General features: G+C 50.3%; 1 protein-coding gene across 8 annotated transcripts in view; it reads left to right on the top strand.

The window, feature by feature from the left end:
• zmp:0000001168 (signal-induced proliferation-associated 1-like protein 2) overlaps positions 1-19592 on the top strand; it is an 85439-nt gene that overhangs the window by 19714 nt on the left and 46133 nt on the right. For 4 of the 8 annotated variants that reach the window (XM_052044985.1, XM_052044984.1, XM_052044978.1 and 1 more), the window contains exon 1: positions 7147-7166. The exons of 1 other annotated variant lie outside the window; for it this stretch is intronic. The gene's annotated coding sequence lies outside the window, so the exon portion shown is untranslated. Of the gene's footprint in view, positions 1-7146; positions 7167-9483; positions 9505-9914; positions 10051-15524; positions 15545-19592 lie in introns of those variants that run through there. 3 more of the 8 variants (XM_052044982.1, XM_052044980.1, XM_052044983.1) reach the window with 3 other exon arrangements.

The following is a 19592-nucleotide window of genomic DNA, read 5'->3' as shown; positions in this document are numbered from 1 at the left end:
AATGCAGAGTAAAGTGTCACAGCTACAGAGGAAGTGCAGTGCAGGTAGACAATAAGGTGTAAGGCCATAACAAGGCAGATTGTGAGGTCAAGAGTCCATCTATTGTACTAGGGAACCGTTTAATAGTCTTATAACAGTGGGATAGAAGCTGTCCTTGAGGCCTGGTGGTATGTGCTTTCAGGCATTTGTATCTTCTGCCCAATGGGAGAGGGAGAAGAAAGAATGTCTGGGGTGGGTGGGGTCTTGATAATGCTGGCTGCTTTACCGAGGCAGCGAGAAGGATAGACGGGGTTGATGGAGGGGAGGCTGGTTTCCATGATGTGCTGAGCTGTGTCCACGATCCTCTGCATTTTCTTGCATTTCTTTCTCCCGGGCAGAGGCAGTTGCCATACCAAGCCATGATGCATCCGGATAGGATGCTTTCTATGATGCGTCCATAAAAATTGGTGAGCGTCAAAGGGGACATGTCAAATTCCTTTAGCCTCCTGAGGAAGCAGAGGCACTGGTGAGCTGTCTCGGACCGTGGGGTCTCCGTGGTTGGACCAGGACAGGCTGTTGGTGACGTTCACTCCTAGGAACTTGAACCTCCCGACCCTCTCGACCTCAGGACCGTCAATGTAGACAGGACCGTGTACACCGCCCCCTTCTGAAGTCAATGACCAGCTCTTTTGTTCTGCTGACATTGGGGGAAAGGTTGTTGTCATAACACCATGTCACTAAGCTCTCCATCTCCTTCCTGTACTCCGACTCATCATTATTTGAGATATGGCCCACTACAGCGGTATCAACTGCAAACTTATAGATGGAGTTAGAGCAGAATCTGACCACGGAGATGCCCTATTTTCCCCCAAATGTAAACGGGCATGAACAAACGAAGAATGCCTCTTTCTTGTTCTGTAACATCCCAATGATTCCTCCCACCCACAACCCGTCAATATTTCAGTTCCCAGAAGGAGCAGAGTGAACAGATTAGTGAGCTCTGTGTCACGAGTTGACATACACTGGGGTTGAGCAGGATCTCGGCAGGTGTGTGTGAGGAAGGAGCTCTCTTGGTGCCTGACGTAGAAAGGAAGTGGTTAAATAAAAGCACGAGTACAGCCATGCAGAATGTTGAAAAGAGGAAGCCTCTCTTCCCCTGTGGTCTCTGTGACCTGTGAGCAGCCGTTCCCAGACTCCCTCCCCACCTCCAAGATCTCTCCCAGATCACCACCTTCCTCCGCTGCCAATCCCCTGATTTCCATCCACCACTGGCGTCTGTCCCTTCGCCGTGATCCCAAGCTCTGGAATTCTCTCCCCATGCCTCGCTCTCCTTTAAAATGCACGTTAAACAAATATCTCTGTCCGAGCTATTGGTCACCTTTCCCCGACTCCTCGTAGCTCTGTGTCTGGTCTGTTTGATAACTTTCCTGTGCCGTCCTTTGAGGGGAACAGCATCTCGTATTCTCTCTGGGTAGGTACAACCCGACGGCAGGAACATTGAATTCTCCAGTTTCAGGTAACCTGCTCCTTCTCTGTCCCCATTCTCGCCTTCTGATCTACCCAGTTCCCCCAACACCCCATCCAGCCCCCTGACCCCCCATCACCCTGTTTTCTTTCCCCCCCTCTACCCACGCCATCAGTCCATCACCCACACCCCTCCCACTGGTCCCCTCCCCCCGCACTTGGCTCCATGCTCTGTCAGATTCCACCATCTGTAGCCCTCCATCTACTGCCTCCCACCATCGCCACTCTTCCCTCCTCCATCTGCCTATCACCCCTCCTCACCTCGCAGCAGCCCTGCCCCTCGCCTCCTTTGACACTGGTTATCTCCCCTCGGATAGAGGGTCTTGACGTGAAAGCTCAACTGTTCATTTCCCTCCATAGACGCTGCCCAGCCTGTTGAGCTCCCCCAGCCCCTCATTTGTTGCTCTAATCCTCGAAGATGCTTGACCGCATTAAAATCTTGAAACAGCCTCAGTCACCGTCCCTTTTCCCTCCTTTTTTTTCAATGTTGTCTCTCTACATGGTAATGTCCCCGTGAACTGTCACATTCACTTCCATAAGTTATGGAAGAAAATACTTCTCCAAGGCCTTTCCACTCCCTTGGGAACGTTCCAACCACCTCAGCACAGCAAGCTCCCACAATCAGTCCTATGATAGTGAACTGCCTCAGCAATGCGGACTGAGGGGGAATGGTCAGCCCCTGGGGAGAACTCTCCCACTGCTCTTTCAGTGCCAGCTGTCCTTCCACTGGGGAGGTAGCCATGCTCTCACTCGCTCCTCATCTGAAAGAGAGTGCCGCTGACAAGGCAGCACCCCCTCAGTACCACATAAGCACTGTCGGCCCGGATGGATTTGAACACGCAATCTGGTGTGCGCAGAACAGGGGTCCTGGCTGTTGGGTGATCACCAGTGTGCACAGGGTCCCTGCTCCTGATCATTGCATAGTGTTAAAAGGTATTGTAAAGTATGATAGAGAGAGGAAACATGGAATGAGATCAAGGTTGGATCTCAGACACCCTGAACACCACTCCCCCACCACATCTCCTCACCCTGCCACAGGACCACGACTCATGCACTTAGGGATGATAGATTAGAAACTAAGTGCATCACAGTATTACAGCGAAGGATGTAGGTTGTGTCAGTGTCACAGTGAGGGGTGAGGGGCGTGCCAGAGTGTCACAGTGAGGGGCGCGGGGTGTGTCAGAGTGTCATAGTGAAGGGGTGCTAGTGTTGGCTGTCCCCGAATGTGTCAGGGTCCAGCCTGTATCTGTGTGTCATGATGAGGGGTGCGGGGTACATACACATTGAACGGTGTTCTCCTTTCTGCCTGGCCCAGTCCTGTTTGGTCTGATCCGGCAGTGAGCAGATGTGTGGCTTGGTGCGGAGCACAAATTCGGAGTTCTGGACCCTCGCCAGGAGCAGTAGGATGTGAATTTAATCTCAGAGTCACTGCTGCAATACTTCAATGAAATAACTGCTTGGGCACCCCTGTTTGTGTGTATGTGTGTATTCAGTGTACACCTGTTTGTGTGTGTGTTCTTGCACTCATGGGGGATGTGTGTTGAATTCCTGCCAACCATTTTGAGTGCTCAGGTGGAAGTGCACGTTTTCTCCCACTCCTGAACATGCCTCTCTCTGTGGCGTTGCCCCGTGTGAAGCCCCTGTACAATTGGTAGTTCCCATCCCCTTCAGACCTTCCCGAAGAGCGGGAGCAAGCACTGAGCGTTCCCACGTGTCGGTGGAACCTCACGGCTCAGGGAAAGGATGCTGCCCTTCCCCTCCCCACTCCTCACCGTCCTGCCCACGGGTCTATCTTTAGCGAGTGGGAAATGTAGCCATCAGTTCCTGAGGATATCTGACCCCTGTGATGCCTGGAAGTTGGCTGTAGCTGACGGAACACAATTCCAAGTCATTCTTCCTGCAATTTCCTGTCACTGGGAATCCTAGTGATGGCCCCTTCACCAGCAGCGATTCCAACCTGTTCTGACCCTGTTGCAGGAATGTGTGACTGAACAGTGTCGAGGGAGCTTTACTCTGTGTCTAAACTGCACTGACCCTGCCCTGGGAGTGTGCAACAGGATAGTGTAGAGGAAGCTTTACTCCGTCTAACCTCCTGTCCCTGCCCTGGAAGTGTATGATGCGACAGTGGAGAGGGAGCTTAGCTCTCTGTCTAACCGCTCCCGCCTTAGGAGTGTGTTTTGACAGTATAGTTGGAGCTTCACTTGGTCTAAACCTTGCTGTGCCTGCCCAGGGAACGAGTTCCACACTCCACTCTCTTTGGACAAAGGTATTTCTTATGAATTCCCAATTGGACCCATAGTGACCGTCTTATACCGATCACTCTTATCTTAATTTTTCCTACATACAGAGATATCTCTTTGTTGAACCCTTTAATCATGATCTGGGTCTCATAAATCTCTTCCGTGGTGAAGGCTGCAGGGTGACCTGCCATCTCACTCTCTCTTGTTCTTACTTTCTCTTCTCTCTCATTTTCCCTCCCTCCCTCTTTTCTCCCCCACCCTGTTCCCCTTTCTCTCTCTCACCCCCTTTCTCCCCCCTAAGAAGGGCAGCAGAGACAAGTGAGGGAACCACAGACCAGTGAGCCTTTCATTGGTGGTGGGTAAGTTACTGGAGGAGATTCTGAGGGACAGGATCTACCAGCAGTTGTATAGACAAGGTCTGGTTAGGGATAGTCAGCATGGCTTCATGCGTGGGAAGTCGTGTCTGACAAACCTGTCTGAGTTTTTTTGGTGGTGGTAACCAAGCAGATGATAAGGACAGGCCGGTAGATGTTGTCTATATAGACTTAAGCCAGGCCTTTGACAAGGTCCTGCATGGAAGACGAGACTGGAAGGTTAGATTGCATGGGATCCAGGAGAGCTAACTGAGTGGATGTATAATTGGCTCGATGGTAGGGTGATGGTGGAGGGTTGTTTTTTGGATTGGAGACCCGTGCACTGCTGTGCCACAGGGATTGGTGCTGGGCCCATTGTTGTTTGTCATTTATATCAATGATTTGGATGAGGATGAACAAGGCATGGTTCGTAAGTCTGCAGATGACACTAAAATAGGTGGTATCATTTGACAGTGATGAAGGCTGTAAAAGATCACGGGGATCTTGATCAGCTGGGTAAGTGGGCCGAGGAATGGCAAATGGCATTCAATCCAGATAAGTGTGAGATGATGTGTTTTGGGAAGTCAAAACCGGGGGAGTTCTGTAGAAGAGGGACCCAGGACTACAAATATACAGTACACTGAAAGTGGAGCCACAGGTAGACAGGGTGGTGAAGGCGTTTGGCATGCCAATGGCATTGAGTATAGGAGTTGTACAAGAGGCTGCACCTGGAGTGTTGTGTACAGTTGTGGTCACCCTGTTACAGGAAGGACATCAGTAAGAGTGCAAAGAAGATTTATGAAGAATGTTGCCAGGATTTGAGGGCCTGAGTTATAGGGAGAGGTTGGGCAGGCAAGGACTTTATTCTTTGGAGTGTAGGAGACTGAGGCGTGACCTTATGGAGATGTACAAGATCCTGAGGGGCATAGATAGGGTGAATGCACACAGTCTTTTTCTCAGGGAAAGGGAATTAAAGATTAGCAGGCATAGGTTTCAGGTGAGAGGGGAAGATTTAAAAGGGTCCTGAGGGACAACTTCATGCAGAGGGTGGTGAGTATATGGACTGAGCTGCCAGAGGAAGTGGTGAGGAGGTACAATAACAACGTTTAAAAGACATTAGGACAGATACATGGATAGGAAAGGTTTAGAGGGATATAGGTCAAACACAGGCAACGAGGACTAGCTTAGATGGGTATCTTGGTTGGCACGGATGAGTTGGACCAAAAGGCCTGTTTCTGTGCTGTATCACTCTCTCTATGACTCCCTCTCATTTCCTCTCTCTCTCTTTCCTCTGTGTCAGAAAGCAGTGGCTTTGAGTTCCTCTTTGGAGACATACAAACATGTAGCCTGTCACTGCTCAAGATGCTGAGCAGAGTCCCTGTCTGGTCTTTGGGAGAAGAGGAGCACGTTTTCCCTGCTATCCTGTGGCCAGTATTTGTCCGAGGTATTGTCTGAGGGCGCATCTGGAGTATTGCATTCAATTCTGGTCACCCCATTATGAGAAGGCTGTGGAGGGGGTGCAGACAAGGTTTACCAGACTGCTGCATGGATTAGAGGGTATGATCTATAAGAGGTTGGACAAACTAGGTTGTTTTCTCTGGAGTGGCGGAGGCTGAGGGGAGACCTGATATAACTTTATAAAATTTTGGGAGGCATAGACGGAGTAGTCAGCCAAATCTTCTTCCCAGGGTTGAAATGTCTAATACTAGAGGCATGCATTTAAGGTGAGAGGGGGCAGGTTCAAATGAGATGTGTGGGGCAAGTTTTTTTTTGACACAGCGTGGTGGGTGCCTGGAATGGGCTGCCAGGGGTGGTGGTGGTGGAGGCAGTTATGACAGTGACGTTTAAGAGGCTCCTAGTAGGCAAGTGAATGTGCAGAGAATGGAGGGATACGGACCACATGCAGGCAGAAGGGATGAGGTGTCATTAGCTTAATTAGTGAACCAAAGGGCCTGTTCCAGTGCTGTAATGTATACTAGCCCACTCAAGTGATGCTGGAACAGGCTCTAGTGATCATATTTCCCTCCCAAGCAAGCTTCAGTCATTCCCAGGTGCAAGGTTCAGATCCGACTGAGCCAGTATTGCACACTTGAAAGGTGGACAGTTGCGTGACCTTGCCTGGCTGTTGTGGGAGCTTGCTGTGCCACGTTCCTTCTTTACACCGATGACCACGTTTCCACTGTACCTCAGAGGCTGCGAGGGGCAAGGTGAAGGTCTTTCCTCCAACTGGTGCCCCTGACCTTCCTGGCCTAGCCCTGATTATTATGTGGAGACCAGGAGGGTGTGGGGCCGGACTGTGTGTAACAGGAGTCGGCGGGGCTGGAGTGTGTGTCCTGGCTCGGGACAGGCCGGGTAGTGTATTCACTAACCGAGCTGGCAGGGCTTTCAAATCCCCCCCACTCCTGGTGCCAGCTCGTGGGTGTGTGAGAGTGGTCACTGGCAGCCCCGCTGGGCTGGGCCTTGACCTTGTTTCAGGCCTTCCGTAGTTTGGGGGGGTGGGGGGATGTTAGATGAGAGTGTCGCCATGGCAACACAGCTGTGCTAGGCCTTGACTCCAAACTCGGCCTCGAATGGAGCCCAGCCCAGTGTGAGTGAGGAAGTCATCAAGGGCATTGTACTTCCAACTGGTTTGTTTTCCCCGGGTGGAGGGAGAGGGGAGGCGCGCTACTCTGAGAGACAAATGGCAGGATGTCCTCTGTTGGTCAGCCTGCGGCCTACAACACACAGCAGTTGTCGGCATTGTTTGCTGGCCGGGCCCACTGCCAACGGCCTCTTCCTGCCTCTCCAGCGTCCTGGTCACCGGCACCGGCTGCCGGAGCACAAAAGGAGCTGGGCTTCACAATGTTGGGGGCTGCTTGTCTCCGAGTGTCCCCTCCGAGCTGCTGTTGGCCTTGACTCGGGCAGTGAGTGGCTGTAAACAAGCTGGGAGCCATTTTGTGACTCAGGACAAGGTGGTCGACAGTTCCAGAAGGAGGAATCTTGGCCTTTGATTGGTTTTTGTCGGATAACACTGCCCTGAAGCACCTTGGATCTTTATCACGTTAAGGGTGACTGTGTAAATGTGACTTATGTGAGTACATCTTTATCAGCAGAAGGATGCAGGGGCTTTGGTTTAACATATTGCTCCAGAGATGATCATAAGACAGAGCAGCGCTCCCTCCTCACCGCCCCTCCCGCAGCACGACTCTCCCTCCTCACCGCCCCTCCCGCAGCACGACTCTCCCTCCTCACCGCCCCTCCCGCAGCACGACTCTCCCTCCTCACCGCCCCTCCCGCAGCACGACGCTCCCTCCTCACCGCCCCTCCCGCCGCACGGCACTCCCTCCTCACCGCCCCTCCTGCAGCACGGCACTCCCTCCTCATTGCCCCTCTCGCGGCGTGGCGCTGCGCTCCCTCCTCGCCATCGCCCCCCTTCCCCCTACCCCCCCCCCACCCCGCAACACAGCACTCCCTCCTGTGAGGCTTGACTCTGGGAAGGAGAGAGACACACACAGCCAACCAGGCACCAGGAACAATTTGTGTGCTGGTTATATTCTTAATTTTGAAAGGCCCATCTATCCAAATGCCCTGCTAGCGCCGTGGAAATGAGGCTGCATCCATCCTGCCTGTCCTCTGTCTTTCTCTGAGGTGTCTGTCACTCCCACTGCCACTTCCTCTCTGCCTGTGTTTGTTCGAAACATTCTCCGTCCCTCCCTCTTCGTCCTTCCTTTGTTCCTACTCTCTTTGCCTCATTGACCGTCTCCACCCATCTTTTCCCCCTCATTCCCCTTAATCTTTTTTTTCTCTCTCTTTTTCCTCCTCCTCGCCTCTCACACCCTCTTTCTGCCTTCTCTCCATCCCCCTCTCTGGCTGCTGTTGTTCCCCGACCTCATTACTCTCGAGAGAGTGCTTCCTCTGGTCCTTGGGCCATTCCTGACCTGTTTATTCATTCTCTGCACACTCAGCCGTGCACGTGTCTCGAATAGATGTGTGCACATTCCCTTCAAATCGAGTGGTTTTTAAAAAGCAGACCATTTTTGATTGTTGTCCGACCTGAATGCTTTGATCCTCCCTCTCAGCCCCTTCAACAGCCGGGCTGCCTGGCTCCATTCTGAGCTCCCACGAGACCCAGATTCCTCGATCTGCACTCCCCTACTGACCAGCATCAGGAGTAGGCAGGATCACACTCTGTGATACACGTAGTGGTTGAATATCCACCAGAGCCTAGAAGACGGGGTGGGGCTGAAGCACCAACTTTGGGTTGCCTCTCCCCACCGATTATTCAGTCACTTTCCTCAGGAAGCAGGAGCAGTTTTACCAAGCAACTCCACCCAAACTGTTGACTGTCCATTCCCCAAAGGATGCTGCCTGACCTGCTGAGTTCCTCCAGCATCTTGTTTGTTGCTCCAGATTCCAGCGGCTTGTGTCTCCACACTGAGCTCCTGATTCACCTGTGCCGCCCGTCTCGCCATCGAATCCCGCGCCACATTCACGTCACCCTCATTGGCACGGTCTGCAGACCAGTGGCTCTCTGGCCCCTTTGCGCACTGGGACGTAATTCTCTCCCATTTCCCAGGCGGCTGCCAGGGGAGCTGTCCTCCCTCGGGAACAGGTGTGGGTGTGAGGCAGCCTGGGCCTAGGGTGCCGAGAGGGGCAAGGGGCAGCCCAGGGGGAATTTACAAAGTAAAATGCATTTGGGCCTGACTGCTTGTCGAAGGCTGAGTCTGCTCAGGGGCTCTTCAAAGGTCAGGTGAGGGGCAGGCTGGGATGTCTCCCCCTCCCCTCACGTCCCAGAGATCCGGTCCCTCCCCATGACCTCACTCAGACCGAGGCCACTGGAGTTCCAGCGGGACCTGGGGAAGATCTTCTGCTCTCCCTCGGTCCACCCCTCCAACAAGGTAGCTCTCCATGTCAGCCTGGACCTTTGCACGCAAGCATCTGGAGTGGGTCTTGACCACCCCACGCCCCCCAGACCTGCTCTCTGAGGTAGAATGGGAAAGGGTTAACAACTGAGCTAAAATCAACACCTTTAAGTGAAAATCAACTACACTGCAGATGCTGAAAATATGAAATAAAAAACATAAAATGCTGGAGACACCCAGCAGGTCAGGCAGCGTCTGTGGAGAGAGAAACGCAGTTCAAGTTTCAGGTCCGTAACCCTTCAGTTTGACCTGAAGTGTTGACTGCTTCTCTCTCCACAGATGCTGCCTGATCTGCTGAGTGTTTGCACCATCTTCTGTTCTGAAGTGGAGGTCTTTACCCAAACAGCAGGCGTTAAGGTGTAGAGGATGAGCATTGACCCAGTGCGCAGATCCAGCCAGGACCGGAAACTTGAGGATGCCGAGGTTCACCAGAGTGACTTTGGGGATGAGGGATTCCAGTGCTGTGGAGAGACTGAAGAAAGTGGGGCTGGTCTTGTTAAAGCAGAGGTGGGAGGGGCGTGACAACGTAACCTGGCCTTCACAATCCTGAAGGGTTTTGATCGAGCAGCTGCTTCCAGCGGCTGAGAGTTGTGGAGAGGAGGTGGAGAGGAGCAGAATGTGTTCACACAGGGAGCTGCTGTGATGTGGGGCCCATGGATTGGAAGCAGATAGGACAGGAACTTCCTTGATAAGTAACACAGACAGGGACGATTTGCAGGGAGGGGTGAAAGCTCAGGAAGGGAGATGTTAACAGCTCCTCCATCTCCCAGGTAATGCTGAGACCAACCTGCGGTCTCCTGTGTCGCAGGGCCGGGGTGCAATGGAAAGGAGTGGGGGGGTAGAGGGGAAGAAGGATGGGCAGCCAGCAACTGAGAAACACAAAGGAGCTGACTTTGAGGAGGCTGAAAGAGGAAGTGGTTTCATAAAGAAATCCAACAACCACCAGCTACGTAAACCGGTGTTATAAACTCTCCTATCACTCTGGTCCCCTGCGTCAGTGACTTCCACTGCTCGGTGTTAGTGGGGTCAGTTACCTTGGGAACTCGCAGGAAGGTAGGATCGAGGTGCTGAACCGCTCGGAACAGCCGAGGTGTAATTTAAGATCTGGCGAAGGGTTTTAGGGGTTTTGAGGGGTGTGCTTCAGAGAGCATGGATTTTTTTTTGTTTGTTTTAGCCTTGTCATCGTGGGAGGTTCGGATAAAGGCTGCGGCCTACCCGCCTCGATTGATGGGTGTTTGAAGCCTGTCCCAGCCGAGTCTGCAGGGGGTTGGCCAAGGTAGTGGGGCAGGTTTTATCTGAGGGTGCTGGGAAGCGGGAGCTGAGGTTTAGGGGCAGTGGGTGGGTGGGCAGAATTGTGGAAACTAGTTTGAAGGAGAGTGCCTGATTGAGGATGTGTGTGGTGGGGGGGGGAACAGATGAAGGTTTGGAGAGGGAGGAAGGAGCCGAGACTTCGACAGAGGCACAGCGGGCAGCAGCTTCTGGGATCTCACGCAAATCCTGGACCTTCTTGGTGACGCGTTTGCTTTTATCCGGCGACCCAGCCTGTGCAGAAACATCCCCCAGTGCTTTGTGGAGCCCCTTTCCTGGGGCAAGTTGGGTTCTGACTCACATAGAGGGACGTGAGGGCAGCTAGCTCAAGGCTAGAGATGGGACTGGGAGTGGGGTGGGGGTACTGGGGGAAGCTCGAACGAGCTCATCCCGGTAGCAGGAACTCCTCCAGTTGGTGGTGTTACTGCATCGTTATTGCTGCTGATGTGCCTGGCTTTTTTTTGTATTGCTCAATTTGCCTCTGGTTTAGAGTTTCAGGCAGTTTCGAGGGGATTGGGCTGTGATTCATTGCCTCAGACTGGGAAAAGGTGTGGTGTGACGTTCCCTGTCGGCAGGTTTTTCCAGCTCCTACCGTCACTCTTCTGGTCTCTGTGCTTCACCACAGTTTGCTCCTCCTCTCCCCCAACAGCCCCTCTCTTTGGAGGCGTTCCTGCACCTTTTCATCCGCCCAGCTATGCCCCCCCCACCTCCTCCCCCCAATCCTAACAGTGTGATATTCGACGGTGGGAGACATCCCAACCCAGTCCTCTCGCTGGCAGTAATCAGTCTCCATTTTGACCCATTGGAAATAGAAACAATTAAATGTTTCAGGTTCTTCTTCCTCCTCCACAGGCGCTGCCTGACCTGCTGAGTCTTTCCAGCAGTTTCTATTTTCATTTCACATTTGGTTTGATCTCCGCTGAGACCTGCTGTGTTAATTAGCACAAGGACTAGACATGTTTATCCTTTTACCCCAAGTTAAAGGTACGGGGACCAGGTAAAATATATCCCCAGCCCTGCACACAAAGCTGGACAACTACAAGGACAACAGGACCAGGAGGAGGCCGTTCTGCTCCTCGAGACTGTGGGAGAGTGTCTGGTGTGTGGTCTAGCTTCTCCTCCCATCCCTTATGGCTGGCAAAAACCAATCACTCAGCAGGAAGGTGAGCTCGCACATGGTGCCAAGTGCCAGTGTACCTACCTTCTTCCTTACAGAAGTCTTTCTGAAATTCCCTCCTGATGGTCTTTAGTCCTGATTTGACAATTTCTCTTTGTCCTGGCTGCCGCCTCCAACCCTGACTCTGTGGGCTCATCACCAGAACAGTTTTTATACACTCAAGGGATGTAGGGTTTGAAGGCTGATCCTTCATTTAACTGCCCTTCCCTATTTGGAGGTGGTGAGCTGCCTTCTTGAACCACTGTAGTCCTCAAGGTGTGGGTATACCCTCAGGTAGGGAGGGAGGTCCAGGATGGCCACCTATCATGTTGGGGACCACTGGAGGAGGCTGAGATGGATCATCCACTCGCTGCTTCTGCCTGAAGATTCTTGCAAACACTTCGACTTTCTCTCCACCCATGTTACAGGTTGCATTTACAATCTTAGAGAAAACTCGCTCAAATCATTGCTTGATCTTCCACTAAACTGGGCAATACAAAAATTTGAGTTTATGTAAATTTGTCTTCACAGTTTAACTCCAGATGAGTTAACTGTAGATGAGTGAATTGAACTTTAGGTGCTCAAAGTACAGAGAGATCTAGGTGTTTTTGTTCTTGAATTGCAAAAAAAGGTTAGTAAGCAGGTGCAGGAGGTCAGGAGGAAGTCAAATAGCATATAGGCCTTTATAAAATTATAACAATACTTCCCTTTTTCTAAACTCCAGCTCTCTTGCAATAGAGTACTGCTGAGGCCACGCCCTGAGCACTGTGTACAGCTTTGGTCACCTTATTTAAGGAAGGTTATATACTAACACTGGAGGCAGTCTGGAAGAGAGTCACTGGACTTATTCCTGGGATGAGAGGATATATTGTGAGCAGCGAAAAAAAGAAATTAGATCTATATTCTTCGGAGTTTAGAGTAAAGAGTGATCTTACTGAAACATACAAGATCCCCAAGGGCATGGCAGGGTTGACGTGGAGATATTTCCACCAGTGGGACAGTCTCGAACGAGGGGACGTGGTTACAAGGCCAGGGGGCAATCACTTAAAGCTCGGGTGTGTAGGAGCTTCTCGCAGAAGGTGGTGAATCTCTGCAATTCTCTACCCTGGAGGGCTGTGGAGCCTGGATCACTGGGGATTCTTCAGAGGAAGGAAGATCAGGAAACTGAGGGCAGTGGGGTATTGGCACAGAAGAGGAGATGAGGCCTGGGGCAGATCAGCCACGATCTTACTGACTGGTGGGGTAGGCTTGAGGGGCTTTTATGTTCTAACCCTGGCAGCTCTGGCAACATCCATGTCCATACGTAGCTGGGATATATTTAACGGTGGATAGTGGGTCCCTCTACATTCCGTGGAGTGGGGCAGCCCAGTGTGGACCATAGGGAATGGCAGCCTTGTCCGCACTACGGGAATGGTAGCCCTGTGCATACACGGGGCTGCTCAGAATTCCCTGCAGTGGACACAGTCTAACAGCTCTGTAGGGAACAGGAGCCTTGCATACACTGTGGGGAACAGCAAGCCCCCACTGTACTGGGGAGGGCGACTCTGATGAGGTGAAGTTTAGTAATTTGATGTACAGCGTGTCAAAGGACAATGATAACCAGGAGATGTCAGGAAAGAAAGGAACATACAACCAATTAGAATCAGAGCAGGAAAGAATGTTAAAAATATCAACATTGAAAGTTCTTTATCTGAGTGGGCACAGCATTTGTAACGAGATAGGTGAATTAACAGCACAACTAGAAATGAATGGGTGCAATGCAACAGTCACCACAGAAAGGTGGTCACAGAGTAACCAAGGCTGGGAATTAAATGTTCAGGATATTTCATTTAATGATTGATAGGCAAATTGGAAAATGAGCAGGAATACTGTGATAATAAGGGATCTGATGAAACCACTGGAGAGAGATGGTCATAGGTTAGAAAACCAAAACCATTATTAGTAACAGCAAGGGTCGGCAACAATGGCAGGAATTGTCTAACTGTTCAGGACGTGGTAAACATCAAGAAATGTGTTACCGAGGGGAGTACACATCTACACATTGGGTAGGCATTTGGACAGGTACATGGAAAGGAAAGGTTTAGGGGGATATGGGCCAAAAGCAGCAGATGGAATTGGGTCAGTTAGGTAACTAGGTTGGCATGGATGAGTTGGGCTGAAGGCCTGCTTCCGTGCTGTATAGCTCTATGAATCTCTGGGAAAACTAGATTAGCATCAATAGTATAGAAGCTGAATTCATGTTCTGTTTAAGAGAGGGTTTTCTAGATCATTGAGGAACCAGTGAGGGAATGGGCCAGTTTCGATCTCGTATTGTGCAATTGAGAAAAGGTTAATTGATGATCTGGCAGTTCTGGGACTTTTTAAGATCTTAAGATAGACTTTTATATAAAAGGCTGAAAGCAATTCTAATTTAATTTTTAATTCAGTCTTAACTTTAAACAAAGCAAATTGTGAAAGAATAAGGTGCAGGGAAGTACGTTCATACAAGCGATGACTAACATTAAAGGATTAATTCACAGTTTTCAATAAATATATATCCCTTTTGAAGCAGTAAGCACAACAGGAAAAGTGGTCCAGCCGTGACAAACAAGAGAAGTTAAAAATAGTATTAGATCAAAGGAAAAGGCTTACGATGGTGCCAAACAGAACAGTAAACCTGAGGACCAGGAACATGTCTGAATTCAGCAAAGGAGGACCTACAATGACAAGGAAAGAGAAAGTAATCCAGCAAGAAACCTAAAAACAGACTTTTTAAAAAAACCTCCACAAGGAAAGATAGTAAAAGTTTGTGTGTGTCATTTTATGGATTGAAATAGGAGAAACAGCATTGGGTAATGAGGAAATGGCAGAGAAATTAAACGTGCTTTCCTCAGTCTGCCTTCGTGATAGAAGACACAGAGAACTTCTTGATAATAACAGGTCTGGAGTGAAAGAGGAACTAGAAGAAAGTAGCATCAGCTAAGTGTTAGAAAACTTAAAGAGGCAGAAAGCTGATAAATCCCCAGGACCTGATGACCTGCAACCCGAGGTGTCCTTGGAGAAATCTTCTGAAATTCCACAGACCCTAGAATGAGGCAGCAAATGCTACCCCGATATTTAAGAAAAGGTAGAGAGAGAAAACAAGTAACCACAGACCAATCAGAGGTTGGGAAAGTGTGAGGAAGTGGTAACAGGGCACTTGGAAAATAACCTTAGGACTGCTCAGAGTCAACGTGGATCTATGAAAAGGGGAAATGTTTGACGAATCTGTCGGAGTTTTTTGAGGTTGTAGCTAAGGGAGAGCCAGTGGAAGTGTTCTATTTGGACCTTCAGCCCACCACATCCATGCCGACCACCCATCTACACTAATCCCATTTACCAGCACTTGGTCCATAGCCTACTAAGAATCAGAATCAGGTTTATTATCACTGATGTATGTCATGAAATTTGTTGTTTTGTGGCATCAGTACAATGCAAAGACAGAAAATTACTATAAATTACAAAATAAATATAGTGCAAAGAAAAGGAATAATGAGGTAGTGTTCATGGACCGTTCAGAAATTTGATGGAGGAGGGGAAGAAGCTATTCCTGAATCGCTGAGTGTGGGTCTTCATACCTTGTACCTTCTCCCTTACGTTAGAAATGAGAAGAGGGCATGTCCTGGGTGGTGAGGGTCCTTAGTGATGGATGCCGCTTTCTTGAGGCACCGCCTCTTGAAGATGTCCTCGATGGTGGGGAAGGTTGTGCTCGTGATGGAGCTGGCTGAGTCTACAACCCTATGCAGCCTCTTGTGATCCTGTGCATTGGATCCTCCATACCAGGCTGTGATGCAACCAGTCAGAATGCTCTCCACCGTACATCTATAGAAATTTGCAAGAATCTTTGGTGATCTCCTCAAACTTCTAACAAAGTAGGGCCGCTGGCATGCCTTCTTTGTGACTGCATCAATGTGTTGGGCCCAGGAGAGATCCTCTGAGATGTTGACGCCCAGGGACTCGAAGCTACTCACTTTTTCCATTGCTGACCCCTAAATGAAGACTGGTGTGTGTTCTCCTGACTTCCCCTTTCTGAAGTCTGCAATCAGTTCTTTGGTCTTGCTGATGGTGAGTGTAAGGTAGTTGTTACGCCAATCTATCTTCTGTATGCCTCCTCATTGCCATCTGAGATTCTACCAACAACGGTGGTGTCATCGGTGAATTTAGAGATGGCATTTGAGCTGTGCTCAGCCACACAGTCATGAGTGTAGAGAGAGCAGAGCAGTGGGCTAAGCACACATCCTTGAGGTGCGCTTGTGTTGATTGTCAGTGAGGAGGAGATGTTACTGATCTGCACTGACTGTGGTCTCACTTGGTGATTCAAGTGCTTGTCCAGATGTTAAATGTTCTGAGAGTCTCTGGCTCCACCACTTTCTCAGGCAGTGCACTTGAGATTTCAACCACCTGGGTGAAAATGCTCTTCCTCAGATCCCCTCTAAACTTCTTATTCCTCACCTCAGACCAGTGTCTTGTGTTTTTAGACACCTCAGCCATGGAGAAAACTATCTACCCTTTCTATGCCTCATATAGTTTCGTATATTTCTGTCCGTCCCTGTTCCAAGTAAAGCAAACCCAGCCTATCCAGTCTCTCCTCGTAATTGGAACAAAGGCCTTTGATGCTAAACAAAGTTAGAGGGTGTGGTATTGGAGGGTCATGTACGTTGAAGATGGTAAAGTACAGAAAACAGTGAAAGCAAAGGGATCACTTTCAGGTCGGGAGGGGGTGAATGGTGGGATCCCACAGGGTTTGGTGTTAGGGCTTCAGATGTTCACCATCTAAAAGTGTGGGTGAAGGGATCAAGTGTAATAGGTCCCAGTTTAGCAGCAGTATGAAGATTAGTGGCAACCTGGTTTGTGAGGAAGAAGCAGAGAGGCTCCAGGAATGTGGCCAGGCGGAGTGATTGGACACGGGAGACGGAATATCCCACTTTGGTGGGAATAAAAGCAGAGCAGAATACTTTTTAAATGGGGAATGGCGTTGGTGTCCAGAGAGACCCGAGTGTCCTGGAGATCACTGAAAGTTGATGTCTGGCCAGCAATTAGGAAGGTTATGTGTTTGGACCGGGGGAGCTTTGTGGTCCGAGCAAAACCCAATCTGGGCATCAGAAGGCAAGTAAGTGCCACTTGAGAGCACTGTTGGTGACATCTTCTATCTCACTGATAGCTGAGAGGGGCTGGATTTGGAGAGTAATTATCCAGATTGTGTTTGTCCTGCACTCAGTGGCTGGGATATTTAAGTGCAGTTCATTACAGTGCTGTTGTTGTATTATAACAGCTTGTGTGGAGGCATGACTGGTTCTGGAGTACACCTTCAGTACACAGCCAGACAATGTCTGGTCTCATTGCTTTCGCTGTATCCAGTGCTCTTGCTGTTTCTTGTTTCTGTGTGGAGTGAATGGGATTGGCTGGAAACGGATGGGGGTGGGGATCTCAGGGGGCAGCCCATCCATGTGGGGCAAACCTGTCAGCCTCAGCTTTGGTTGAGCCCTGCTACTGTTGAGATGGGATGTTCTCAGATCTTTCCTCTATTGGCTGTCACTGTCCATTATCATTTGTGACTGGGTGTGATAGGACTTGATTGAACTGTTCATGGTACCATTGCTTAGCTTCGCCTGTTGTGTGCTGCGTTTGCTGTTTAGCTTGTATGTGGTCCTGTGCTGCTGCTTCATCAGTGTGGCACCTTACTGTTTGGTCAGCCAGGTGCTGTTACCAGCAAGTCCTGCTGCGTTCCTCGTCAATTAACTCATCAGCATACTGTGCTATCATCCATATGTTATCAGGACTTCAATATATAATGGGGACAAGCAGCCGCTTGTATAGTGGAGACATGACCCTCGTATATAGTGGAGTCAAGTGGTCTCCTTTTATAATGGGGACCGGTGGCCCTCATCCATGACAGATACAAAAGAGATTATCGGAAAGTCAGGCCAGTCTCTCAGGAGCTATAAATTTCTTGCTGTTTAACCAGATGTCACCTTGACGTTACGCTCTCTCTCCCCGTTTTAGTGACCTCTGCAGCATTATAGGGCCATTTACATTTCTTCTTTCTCAGTGGTAGCTTGTGTCTTCCTTAGCACATTTTCTCTCAGTGCCTCCTTGCCACTTTGTAGTGTGAAGGTTCTCTTAAAACTCTTCCACAGATAAATGGGTGATCAAAGCTGACACTTGTGGATGGATTCAGGCTGTTAATCCAATCTTAACTCTCCCGTAACAGGATTACCATTTTGTAACTGATTGCCAGTGGCAAATTAGGCCCTAATATCACAGCCAGTCTCCATAAATTTATTCAAAAGAAACAGCAACAGTGTGCTATAATTAGCTAAAACTAAATGTTATTTATTCACATATATTTTTAAAAAAAGGCTAGCATTTCTTGCACAACCTCAGGGTGTGCTGGTGTGTTTTACGGGCAGTGACGTGTTTTGAAATTCTCTTTTTGGGACTTGGGCATTGCTGCCAAGGGCAGCATTTATTGCTTATCCCTAAATGCCCCTTGAGAGGGTGGGGGGTGAGCTCCCTACTTGAATCGCTGGTGAAGGTGTTCCCGCAGTGCTGTCGGGAAGGGAGTTCCCGGATTTAGACCAGTGACAATGAAGGAAAGTTGATATATTTACAAATTGGGATGGAATACTTTTTAAAATGTTCTAATGTAGGAAATCCAGCAGTCTGTTCTCACATAGCAAGATCCCACAAACAGCACGGGGCAGCTAATCTGCCTTTTTTTTTCTATTGGTAGTTATTGATCGTAGGACCAGCTGCCAGGAGCATCCATGGGATCTTTTACATTCACCTGAGAGGGCAGATGGAACCCAATTATAATGACAGCACTTCCAACAGTACGATGCTCCCTGATCACTGAGAGCGGGGTGCTCCCTCGGCATTGCTGCAGCGGCAGGGCGCTCCCTCGGCGCTGCTCCTCTGGCAGGGCGGTGCTTCAGCACTGTCGCAGCAGCGGGGCGCTCCCTCGGTGCTGCTGCTCCAGCGGGGCGCTCCCTTAACCGCAGCAGCGGGGCGCTCCCTCGGTGCTGCTGCTCCGGTGGGGCGCTCCCTCAGCACTGCCGCAGCAGCGGGGCGCTCCCTCGGTGCTGCTGCTCCAGCGGGGCGCTCCCTTAGCACTGCCGCAGCAGCGGGGCGCTCCCTCGGTGCTGCTGCTCCGGTGGGGCGCTCCCTCAGCACTGCCGCAGCAGTAGGGCACTCCCTTGGTGCTGCTGCTCCGGTGGGGCGCTCCCTCAGTGCTCCTCTGGTGGGCACTCCCTCAGCACTGCCGCAACGGTGGGGCGCTCCCTCGGCACTGCCCCACCAGCGGGGCACTCTCTCGGCACTGCCACAGAATGGGGTTGAAAAAAAAATCAGCCACAATTGAACGGAAGAGCAGACTCGATGGGCTGAATGGCCTAACTCTGCTCCTATATCTCATGATCTTCTGGTTGTGTGTGATTGAGTCTCTGGAAACCTGATTAAACTTGTGGCTCAGTGACCTCAGAGGTCACAACTGAGGGCGCTTCACTTCTCAAACCAATGCTGCCTGACTCTCCTTAAAGTGGTGGTTCTCTTTTAGCATTGAGAAAGTTGATGGGGCGTGACCTGCACATCTTATCTCCTGGTGCCACGTCCTGCGAGTGGTGGTATTGCTTCCTGCTGGAAGGTTACTGATCGGCTCGTCTGCCTCTGCCTCGGTGTGAGATGAACAAAGTTGAACTTCACCCAGTGAGAGCTCAAGGGAACATCTGAGAGGGGGATTGAAGGGCTGGTCCTTGGCCAGGAGCCTTTCTTTAGACCATGATCGGGGAAGAGGTCAGTAGGAAGGAGATGGGGGAGGTCTTGTTACTGGGCCTCATGCCTGGGAGTCCAGTTTTCTCCATCTGATCCCCAGTGTTGCAGTGGCAGGAATGTGACTGGACAGAATAAGAATTGCTTGTGAAAGGTGAGGAACGTGAGGAAGAGGCTATTCATCCCACTGCGCCTCTCTAAGCTCTTTGACGCACTTTCCTGCTGTACCCACGGTCCTACAGACCTCTCCCCTGCATGCATTGTTCCAGTGCCATTCTGAAAATTGAAATCTGCTTCCAAAGTTTTGCAACAAATTGCGGCATGAAGATGTTCTCCCCGTCTCCCC

This window comes from Pristis pectinata, chromosome 38 (assembly GCF_009764475.1).
Source record: "Pristis pectinata isolate sPriPec2 chromosome 38, sPriPec2.1.pri, whole genome shotgun sequence".
Lineage (NCBI taxonomy): Eukaryota > Metazoa > Chordata > Chondrichthyes > Rhinopristiformes > Pristidae > Pristis > Pristis pectinata.
The sequence above is the reverse complement of the archived record's forward strand: the minus strand, read 5'-3'. Positions and strand labels throughout refer to the sequence as shown.